The sequence below is a fragment of the Heteronotia binoei genome, chromosome 9 (assembly GCF_032191835.1).
Source record: "Heteronotia binoei isolate CCM8104 ecotype False Entrance Well chromosome 9, APGP_CSIRO_Hbin_v1, whole genome shotgun sequence".
Classification (NCBI taxonomy): Eukaryota; Metazoa; Chordata; class Lepidosauria; order Squamata; family Gekkonidae; genus Heteronotia; species Heteronotia binoei.
Genome location: NC_083231.1, coordinates 48,228,865 through 48,241,005, shown reverse-complemented (window position 1 = coordinate 48,241,005; position 12,141 = coordinate 48,228,865). Strand labels below are relative to the sequence as shown.

The 12,141-nt window shown below is 41.3% G+C and overlaps 1 protein-coding gene across 1 annotated transcript in view; it reads left to right on the top strand.

Moving 5' to 3' along the window:
* TLL1 (tolloid like 1) overlaps positions 1–12,141 on the top strand; it is a 191,454-nt gene that overhangs the window by 68,242 nt on the left and 111,071 nt on the right. The gene's annotated exons all lie outside the window — the stretch shown is intronic.

Genomic DNA, 12,141 nt, shown 5'->3' with positions numbered 1-12,141 from the left:
TTTTAACTTAATGAACTAAGGTGTTGTTTTCCATGGACACAGTCCACTGTTCTTGTTTAGCTCCAGGTAAACTGCTTGCTCAGAAGAAATGTATTCTGTTGAAATGTGCCCCATATATTTCTAACCTCAGTTTAGCCTGGTTTGCAGCTAATGTATCATAAAGAGAACATGCCCTTTCCCAGAAGAAAAAGAAGAAGATGATATTGGATTTATATCCCACCCTATACTCTGAATCTCACAGCCTCAGAGTGGTCACAATCTCTTTTACCTCCCCCCCCATAACAGACACCCTGTGAGGTGGGTGGGGCTGAGAGAGCTGTTGCAGCAGCTGCTCTTTCAAGGACAACTCCTACAAGAGTTATGGCTGACCAAAGGCCATTCCAGCAGGTGCAAGTGGAGAAGTGGGGAATCAAACCCAGTTCTCCCAGATAAGAATCTGTGCACTTAACCATGACACCAAACTGGCAAAGAGTATGTATCTTTCTAGAAAATAAAATTATTTTGTGTTTTGTGGTATTTTGTGTTATTTGTGTTATGTGAAAACACAACAAAGCAAAATATGCAAATATACAAAATAGAGGGTTACTACTCTTCCTTATTCAAAAGACCTCTTGACCACAGGGATATTTTCTGGTGTGAGAACTGCAGCAAGCAATCCATTATATCTACTATTTTTGAGAGCAGAAAGAAACAGGAGTTTTGTGGTACCTTAATCCTAACAAGTTTTTATTCTAGCCCAAGTTTTCATGGACTAGAGCCCACAAATTGTTAGTTTAAACTGCCACAAGGCCATTAATTTCTGTTGCAGTGGACTAACACAGCTGCCCCTCTGAAATTATTTTTGGAATTTTAAAAAATTCAATCCCCCTTTTTGTCTTTTTTTGTAATTGCTTTGGCCATGTATATACATTTTGTGTATTCTCAAAGATTTCAGGTTTTCACGGCTGGTAACATCATTAGGGTTTGTAGAATCTTTCGGGCTCAAGTGCCGTGTTCTACTGGAAGGAAAACTTTCTGCAGTAGAACACGGCACTTGAGCCCGAAAGATTCTACAAACCCTAATTTTGTGTATTGTTGTAAAGCTAGGGAAGACTCACTGGCTGATAACAGACGAGCATTTTGAGGTGGATGGAAGGCATCCCAAATCGGGCTGGCTTAGAAAGAACCACCCAGAACCACCCACATGCTCCCCCGCAAGCCATTCCCAGCTCATCTGTGAGGTGACTTGGTGTGATCAGATGGGGGATGGCACCTCAGAAGCCAAACCACTCTTTTTGACTCCAATAAGTCAACCACACATGCATTCTGGGCAATTAAAAAAAAAAAATACCAGTGAGCACCTAGAGCCGTTTGGCGAATTCACACCTCCAAGGTGCCTCACTTCTGTGTCCAGACACTGAAGAGATGACTGGCGTGTGGCTCAGATTTTTGCTATCGGCAGTGGTAGCTTTTTGAGCTGCTTTGAGGGAACCGGAGGATGGGGTGAATACGGGATGGGGGCAGGCGGCTGATGTGCTCATTTGGACAGATTTTTAAGTCGGCTTCTGAGGTGTCCCTGAGTCACCTCAAACTGCCCATCTGTTATCAGCCACAATATGCTTGAAAAACCCACATTTACAGCATTGTGAGGTACAGTGGCAGAAGTAGCTGTAGAGTAGCAGCTATGGTGAGAATTTAAGAGAAATTAAAGAACCTTGTAAAATGATCATGGATAGGATTGCCAACCTCAGGGTGGCAATTGGAGATCTTCAGATATTACAGTTAATCTCCAGACATTTGAGAGCAGTTATCCTGGAGAAAATGGCTGCTTTGGAGGATGAATTCTATGGCATTATATCCTGCTGAGGTCCCTGCTCTCCACCAAACCCTGCCCTCCCCAGGCCCAGGCCCTAAAATCTCCAGATATTTCCCAACCTAGAGCTGGCAGCTCTATCTATGGAAAGAGGAAAATAATGGGATGTGTTAGAGGTAAAGGGAATGGGATAAACTGATCCACCTTAAAAACATATTTGGAAACTGAAAAGATTTTATTTCTGTTATCTGACAATGATGTTCATGTAACCTATACAGAATCTCTTTGTTTGCCCTTGCAGCTAAGAAGATAAGAGCAGGAGTTATATTGAACATTATACTTTCTTGAGATCGGCCCTTGGAGAACTTTTAAGATATTATCTGGGAATTTTTGTGTTTTTGTTCTTTTTTGTGATGGCCAATGGCTATATACAATAATTTTTTTGACTGACTGATATTCCAGAGGTTTCTGATGGGAAACCAAGAAATACTACTGCTCAGTACTTCTAAAGATGGGCTCATTGGTATACTGCAAAAATGTATTATAAACCTGTTGGACTTGTTAATTTATGGTGGCAATAATGTGCATTTTCCTTCTTATAACACTTTTAGCATATATTTGATTTCCCCTGATGTTTCCTCCTGGATCTAGTTCCTCTCAGACACCGTGGCTAGTAGCCATTGATAGATTTATCCTCCATGAATAGGGTTTCCAGGTCTGATTCAGGAAATACCTGTGGACTTTCAGAGTGGAGCCAGGAGACTTTGGGGGTGGATCCAGAAGCATGGTTTGAACTGAGAAGGGAGTTCTGGCCTTCTCATTTAAAGGGACCATGCTCCTTTTAAATCACTTCCCTTCATTGGAAGTAATGGAGGTTGGGGGCACCTTCTTTTTGGGGCTAAAAAAATCTGACCCATTGGACCAATTTTTTTGAAACTTGTTAGGGGGGTTGAGGAGAGGGACCAGATTCTATACTGAACATTTGGTGCCTCTACCTCAAAAACAGCCACTGATCGATTCTCCATTATACCCTAGGGGGACCAGGCTCCATAGGGTAAAACGGAGTGCACAGCGGACATTCAACACCCCTCCACACTTTATGATAGCCCTGAAGCAGGAGGAAGGCCTCCAAACCAGGGGTTCCCCTGCCCCCAACTGGGGATTACAACACTGAGGAACCACAGTTATATAATGATAAGTAAAGAACAAAGTAAACCATGTAGCACTATATATGAGGTTATATTAACATGTATAGCATAAACATGGAAGCACCAGTCCTATCACTGGAGAAGCATATACCAGCAATAAAATGAGGGAACGTTAATTCCAGAACGGGATAGGACTGGTGCTTCCATTAACATGTTATTTTGTGTAAGAGATTGGCAGGAAGCCATGAGATGTTGAAAATATTAATCTTTGGCTGATGAAGGTTGGACAAACTGAAACCTGTCCCGCTTTTTCCTTCTTTGGACCTACAACTTATTCTACGAAGAAGGCTTGTTTGCCAGTCAGTTCTGTTTGGACTACGAATTGTAATGGCACCTTAAGAGGAAGGCTTATTTGGCAACTGAGAACTTTTTGGTTTACAGCGAACGGGATTTTTTCCTTCAACATTGTTATGTACCTTTATATGTTATACATGTTAATATAACCTCATATATAGTGCTACATGGTTTACTTTGTTCTTTATTTACCCAACTGGGGATTGGCAACCCTATAATGAATCTATCTAATTCCCTTTTAAAGCCGTTTTCCCCCCTGTGACCATCACTACACCCTCTGACAGAAAATTCCACCTTTTAATTACTCTGTATAAAGTAGCATTTTCTTTTGTCCGTTTTAAACTTACTGCCCATCAGTTTCATTCAATGCCCTCAAGTTTTAGTATTTTAGGAGAGGGAGAAAAATTTCTTTTCAACTCTCTCCACACCTCATGCATAATTTTATAAACCTTTATCATGCCTCCCCCTACCCGTTGTATTTTTTATAAACTGAGAAGTCCCAGACTCTTCAGCCTTTCCTTAAAGGAAAGGTGCTCCAACCCCCTAATCAGGGCTTTTTTTTGAGCAAGAATGCTGTTCCATCTGGCTTGGTGTCAGAGGTGTGTGGCCTAATATGCAAATGAGTTCCTGTTGGGATTTTTCTACACCCCCCCCACCTATAATCATATTGGTTGCCCTCCTCTGTTCTTTTTCCAGCTCTGCAATGTCCTTTTTAAGAAATGGTGATGAGAACTGTACACAGTACAGTGCACAGTATTCCAAATGAGGCCGCACTAGAGATTACAATATTGGCCATTTTATTCTCAATCCTTTTCCTAATAATCTCTAACACAGAGTTTGCCTTTTACACTGCTGCAGCACGCTGGTAGACACTTTCATTGAGCTACCCACTATGACCCCAAGATCTTTTCCCCTCTCAATCTCAGCAAGTTCAGACCCTATTAGCCCAGGGGTTATTTTGCAGAAAAATAGGTGGTGGAGCTCATTAGCATAACTCATTAGTATATGCCCCCCCTCCACCAAAAGCAACCCGATGTAAGAAAGGAGAGCCCCGAGTGAGCAAGGCCTGCTTGGGCTGGGTAGAGATCCTGCCAACACAAGCAGGCTTCACTCGCCTGGGGCTCTCCTGGGCTGCCCCCTCCCCAGTCAAAAGGCCAGCAAGTTACCTGCCACCTAAAATCACATAAGAAGTGAAGAAAGGGTGGTGCGGGCTTCTGCAGGGGTTTATGAGGGCTGCTGGAGGCATGGCAAAGCCCCTGGTGGCTGGCTGGCTGCCCGCTCTCCTAATCTAGGGATTGTTATGCAACTGCACCTACTATTCAGTGGACAAAGTAGGTGGGGAGGAAGAGGGAGAGCCATCAGAAAGGTTCAAGATCTGCGCTCCTGTGAGCTCCTGCTGAATCTGAGGCCGGTATTAGCTTATACTTCAAATTTGGGATTTTTTGTTCCAATATGTATCATCTTACATTTATCAACATTGAACATTTGCTACATTATCACCCACTTACCCAGTTTGTGGAGGTCCTCTTGGAGCTCTTTACAATCAGCCTTGGTTTTCACCAGCATGAATAATTTGCTGTCACATGCAAACTTTGCAACTACACTACTCACCTCTCATTTCAGATCATTTATGAATAAATTAGATACTACCAGCCCCAATAACAATACTTGTGGGACCCCACTGCTTACTTCCCTCCATTGGGAAAACTGTCCATTGATTCCTACTCTTTTCTTGCTGTTGAAGTTGGTAATCTCTGAGTTGATGTGCCCTCACTGCAAGGCCCCATGGACTGGGGGAGATGCAAAGGAAAACCTGTATGGAGGGACATGCAGTTCAGCGCTGGACTGATGATCCTATGCTGCCTGGAGGATGAGAAAACCCTTCCCCACCCCACTCTCAGTACCAGTACTGTGAGCCAAGTGAAACCAGTGAGGCTGCTGCTTTAAGTGAAGGGGTTGCTGCAGACAAAATCAAAGTGGCTCCATTCACCCCCCCCCCCCAGCAGCTTTCTGTTTCCTTCCTCACACCAGTTGCTTGCAGGCAGGATAAGAGCCCTTGATGGGCTGGTTCTGGCCCCTAAGCCTTATGTTTGACACCCCTATTTTAGAGCATCTCCTTCATCCTCCTGCTTGTAACTGTCTCCTCAGCTCTCCTTTCTATGTTTTCATCTTCAAGACTGTCACACAAATATTAAAATCTGATATTAGAAACTTTGTGGGGGCAAATAAACAACAAATCATTCATAAATGCATAAAAGTTCAGTAATATTACGGGCAACTTACTCAAGAAAATGAAGTTTTATGTTAAAAGTATTTACAGGTGAACAAATGAAATAGGACATCCAAAGATTTTTATTAGTTACAGATATTTTATCATGCTTACTTTTCTGTCAAAAAATATATCTAATGCCAGGGCTTTTTTGCAGAAAAAGCCCAGCAGGAACTCATTTGCATATTAGGCCACACCCCATGACATCACCATTGTTCCAGCAGGAACTGTTTGCATACTAAGCCACACTCCCTGACACCAAGCCAGCCGGAACTGCATTCCTGTGCGTTCCTGCTCAAAAAAAGCCCTGTCTAATGCTAACTGTACTCAGTGATGTTCCTTCTGTTGCTTGGGTTACCTGAAGAGAGTTGGAAAAAATAATAGATATATCAGTTTGTGAGTCACATTATTATTATTAATAGTTATTCGCATTTCATATTTGCACCTGCTTGGTATTTGTATTTGGAAATTGTATGAAAAAAACCAATGAGTTTTAACAAAAGGCCCTGCCCTGTTAATTTGAAATGCATTTTTAAAACAGCAGAGTCCAATGTCAATCCACAAAATGAAAAATAATGCTATTAGCAGCAGGAACAGACATTTTTGATCTTGCATGATGGAATGAATAACAATGATGCAGAGAAAAATCAATAGACAATTCAATTATGCTCTACACTAAATAATTATGAGAGTCCAGGGGTGTTTCTCACATTACATATGCACAATATGATGCTACTTTTTCCGATGGTAAACATAAAAGTCAGGGCCTATTTCAACTTGCACTTTAGTGGAATTTCATACTTTTTAATTAGCTGACTTCATAAATTTCATTTTAAAAACTTCCCTCATGCATGTGTGGGGGTTATGACATTCAGCAAAAACAACTACAAAGTCATATTGTACTCACAAACTGGTTGCAAATACCTTTGTATCCTAGTGGCCAAATCATTTACAGAAATTCAGAGATTACCCCAGATCAAGTCAGCCACAGAGAATAGCAAAGTACTAAGACACTGAATCATTTAATACAGGAGGGCTAAATCATCAGGTTTAAGGGTCTTTACCAGTGTTGCAGTTATGTAATCTTTCTCAGTTATCACAGGATATACAGTAGGTAAGGATAGGAAAAGGACAGGGTTAGCGCATGGGAGTTGGCAAACTAGGCAATTCCCTCAGTTGGAAGTTCAAGAGGGGGTGTTTGTGGGGCCCAATTTGGGCCAGCGCTGGGAGGCCTTCCCCACTGGAGGGTGGGGATGGAGCCTTTTCGCGGGGGGGGCAAAAAAACCCAGTGCTGGAAAAGGAATACTTCCCTTGTACTGAGGAAATATAATCCATATGAATCCTGGGCATTTTCACGTGTGCATGTACATGTATTTCTAGCTGTACATTTATCTCTTGAGTAGAATGAAAATAATGTGCAGAAGACACCAAGCAAACTGAAGCTCATGCTTCTTTGTGTATTTCTAGTTGTCCCGTCCCGGCTGTGATGGGATTCCAATGGGAGCCCCTCCCGCACCCCCCGGGGACCTGAGATACCTCCCGGCTGCCTGGCACGGCCCATCCTGCCGATGAGTCCGCCAATGCATGGAGCCGATGTGCCCGCCCCCAGGCTCAGGAGCAGTGGCCAAGCTGTGGCTGCAATTGTGGAGCAGGGGAGGAGGGAACGACGCCTCACAGAGAGGGCTGGAAGTCCAGGAACTTTGAGCCCAGAAAGCCCAGGAACTTCAAGCCGCGGCAGCCCCAGCATCACAGCCCCCTCGGCTGCCCCACGGAGCACATGCCTCAGGAAGTCCACCCACAGCGTCCTTGCTTATAAGTGAGGGCGGAGTTATCCGGGGGTGGGGTCAGGGAGGAAGGGAGGGGGCCGGGGACAGTATAAAAGTCCAGAGGCTGAAAGGTCAGGGAGGAAGCAGGCTGCTGCAACAGAAGGGCAGCCGAACGAGAGAGGGAGGAGCCCAAGCACAGCCGGGGAGGACACGAGCACAGAGGGGTGAAGTAACCCAGCTCTGTCCTTCCACATTCTGAGACCTCTGGGAAGCCTAAACGGGCTCAGGCCCAAACCAGGCCAGCAGGAGAGCAGCGGCCACGGTGGGGCGTGGCAGGGGCCATCAGGGGCGTGACACTAGTATTAAATCAGCATTATCTCAATTCCTATTGAGTGCAGGACTACAAAGTTGCTGAAATGGGTGGATGTTGGCTTGACACGTATGGGAGCATACATTCCTGAGGCTTTTGTGAATTTCACTTGGTAGTCATAAAAATCAAACATATGCTATGCTGGAAGAAAAGTGAAATATATTAAAAGAAGCAGGAACTGTCAGGGAAGAGGAAATGCCTCCCCCTTCTAGTCTCTTCCTTCTTCTTCCTATTATATACTTTCCTTTCCCCTCCCAGCCCTCTGTCAGTTTTGAGCCGTTTCTGGAGACTTTGCTGGTCCATTGATTGGGGGTGTTTTGGGATTGAAAAGTTTCACAAATCTTCTCCTCCCTCCAATCGTTTAGTCCTGTCTCCAATACCTCTTGATAGGAAAGTATTACCTGAGCATTGGTTTTTATACTTCTTGTAATGTCTGTGCTTTGTTTTTAATTAGCATTTAAATATTTACCAAAAAAAGCATCAAATTACTAGTTGCATTTCATGTGCTCTTTGAAGTACTAAATGTACTTAGAGAGTATATTAAGAGAAATTATGTTAAGACCTATTCTTGCCTAGTACTAAATGTACTTAGAGAGTATATTAAGAGAAATTATGTTAAGCCCTATTCTTGCCTAGGATTGTGTGGCATAGATTTTTTAACGGTCCATTGAACAAACCATAGTCACCACTTTTCTACTTATGAACTCACTTGTGAGAATGAAAAAGCTAAAAAAAATGATAAACAGCCCAAGGTTAGTTTGTAAACATTTGTCTGCTTTCATATTTCCCCACTCAAATCTAGTTTGGTGATATAAAAGAACTTCAATAGCACTTTGATGGGAGCTGTGTTTCAAACAACAGGCCAGTAATACACTGTGGGAACAAGTCTCAGCTGGTTAACTCGGAAGGAAGCCTTATTTTATTCATTGGGGTTTTCTTCCAGAGAAATGTCTATAGGATTGCATCCTAAGGCTAGTAATAACATTACGCACATAGTAGTTATGGGCTTCACAGTTACTTGATTCATGCATTCCATTTAGATTCAACTGAAACCATATAAAATGCCTGTATCTTATGTGAATGCTTGAGTTTGGAGCATCTGCTGTGTCCATCTCCCAGTTCCAGCAGCTGTTGCGTGTAGGTGGTAAGTTAAACACAATGGTTTATTTCTGCTGTGGCTTTTGTTCATTTCTTTCTTCACAGTTTGTTGCTGAACGACTGAAACAGAGACAGTCCCCCCCCCTTTTTTTTTTGGTATTTTACTTGCCAGAAGGAGCAACCTTAAACCTTCTTTACCCAGAAATCCACAAACCCAGTTGTGAGGAGAAGTGGCAGCCATGATGTGGGGTGTGTTTTCCTACTTCAGTTTTACTTTTTTGGCAAAATGCTGAAAAAGGGACATAGAATGTTTTCTTCTTAGGACATTGTCACCTGTATAATAGTAAAAAATGTTGCCAAAGTACAGCCAGTCACCACTTAGAGTTTGCTTTCTGTAAACAAAAACCCCCACCCCAAAACACCTGGGGTGAAAAAACAGGCCAGAAATAGATGTGGTCCCCCCCCCCCCCCAGTTGGGATATTGTTTCTACACCAAAACCATTTAACATTATGAGATAAGAATACTACCACAACATTAAAAAACAAACAAACTCTAATCTAGAGAAGCATTTCTAGGTGTGCTGAAGAGATACAGCCCTTCATGACAACATGAAGATCCTTCCTGATACCTTACTGATGTGAGTTATTCAGTATGTAAACAACCTGAAGATCCTTCCTGATACCTTACTTGTGTGAGTTATTCAGTATGTAAACAAGGAAGGGCTCAAACTATGGAAAAGATGCCTTCTCCCTCATGTCCAAGCGGGTTTTCAAGCACTGGAAGTTTCATAGTATTGAATTATTTCTGCCACTACAAACCAAAAATAGTTTTGTGGGGCATTTTACACACATCCCAAATTGGAATTTAGCTTGAACTGGAATATACCCCAAATATAATATGTGTACTTTATTTTCCAAGGTATTGTTTCCCAAATGGTTCCCTTTTTTGGTGCAGTTTTAGCTGTGTACAAAGCTGCAGTTCTTTACTGGCATTGAATTACAGTTCTTTACAGCTGCTGAGATACAGGAACAAATTACAATTTTGTCTGGTCATTAATGTATGGGAAGTGACTAGGGTTTTGCTTTTAGAATGTCTTCTACAGTTTCCTTAATCCTGATATTGGCAGCATCTCAAAATATTTAGGAATAATCTCTATCAGATTTCCACATATTTTCTCAGAATAAAGACATACTTTTCATGCTTAACCTTTCACTTAAACCAATTTTCTGTATAACGGTATGCTATATTTATAGCTTAATTGTGAGCTATAATTAGTGAACTTGCTTGTTTTTCCCCATTATGCTTCAGTTGTGACCTTTTATATATAACCATAGTATCTTTGGAAACAATAGTATATTCAGCAAGCTCAGTGGAAGATGAGATTTTTAAAAAGTGAAATATTTAAATCTTTCTCTTAGAGCTGTCCTTGGTAGCTAGCTATATGATGGTTGCTTTGTTGCACTGATCTTGCAGGTTCACCACAGGTTTTAGACTTGTATGATTTTCTTTCCTAAAAGAAGCTTTGTACTAAAGGCTTTCTAATATATTAGCAAGGTCATATAAACGTTAAGAAAACCGCACTAAAATGCATATAAACTGTGCTACTGTATCTTTAAAGCTGAAACGAAAGACTATGGATTCTGCATGTCTGCTCCCAAAAGCAGTAGCTCAGTGTCTCTTCTTTTGGTGAAAAAATGGTGAGAGGAAAAGATAGTTCCTTGCCCACACTAAATCTTAAAAGTGAACTGATTAAAATTAATAATTGAAATAAATTTTTAAAACAATTAAAAGGTGATTTATATGTCATAACTTGAGAGTCCAATGAAAAAACAGGGACAAGGAGAAAGACTAAACAACCAGAAAACACCAAAAATCTCCCTTGTGTTATGAAAACAATGTACTAAATATCTCCAACACATAAATGACAATGTACTAAATATCTCCAACACATAAATAATACACAAAACACTAGTATTACTTATGAGAAAAATTCAAAATACACACACTTTGCCAACAAATACAATTCAGAATAACATAAACAAAACAACCAAGTTACATTACAGTTTCAGGCTTTCAAGGAATATGTAAAGACTTATACAACTCTCAAAGGTGATAAAAATATATTCTCCAACTGTGCATAAGGTATGTTCTCGATGAAATTTTGATTGTTATGTTTCCTGTTTCGATTAATATCTTTGTGAAGAGATACACATATGAATAACTAAAAGCCTTTACTCTGAGACTCTCTAAACCATATATCAGCTTCAATAATATTTATTTTAATATTGCTTATCTCTGGAGCTTTACAGCCTCTGTAATATTCACGACTCAGTGGTACATACTTTATGCTGGGCCAGTAGCTCTCCCGAGTTTATGTTATTCTGAATTGTATTTATTGGCAACAGTGTGTGTATTTTGAATTTTTCTCATAAGTAATACTAGTGTTTTGTGTATTGTTTATGTGTTGAAGATATTTAGTACATTGTTTTCATTACACAAGGGAGATATTTGGCGTTTTCTGATAACTTGAGAGTCCTGCACAAGGTGACTTACCATTAAAAATCAAAAGAACAAACCATTTTAAAAGCCCTTTAAAAGTCATTAAAAAGTAAGCCATTAAAAAATTAGACATAAACTGTTGGAATGAAGACTCTCGACACGTGTATTGAGGAAGTGAGGAAAGCTTGCTTGCTCTCTGCAAGTCCTCATTTTATTTATACATCTCTAACTGATGCTAATAATAATCAGGCAGTTAATTAAACAGGAAGCATTTGTTCAAAAGCATGAGATTATGTCTTCATAGCCCCCAAGATTCGATACAGCCAGCAATTTATCAAGAATACATGTGTCAGCAAAAGGAAGCGAGAATATGAGTGTAAGATGTCTGCGCCCTTTTAGCCTTTGAGACACACTGTGGGCGGCTCAGGCTGATATGCCAAATGCGTGATCCACCCACATTTCTGTCTTCAGGCTTTGTGGGGTCTGGGGGCTCAAGCGCGTGAGCCCCACATTCCACTCTTTTCTCTTTTATATGACTGCTTACAAAGGGCAGCAAAATGACAATTTGGTTTTGACATTCCCAGGAAGGAATAGAATGACATTACAATGGGGGTAACGAAGGAGTGTACTAATAGAGATGGGGTAAAGATAAACCACAGGTGGAGAAGAAGCAATGATGGTTTTTAGCATTCACACTGGCACATCTTAGTATTTGAGGCTAGACTACCCTCTTTATGGCGTGAGAGGGCCCACTAGGTCTCTTTTGAAACTAGGCTACCCTCTTTATACAATAGCACTCTGGTATCAGTTCTCCCCCTTCCTGCACTGTACAATTCTTGGAGAG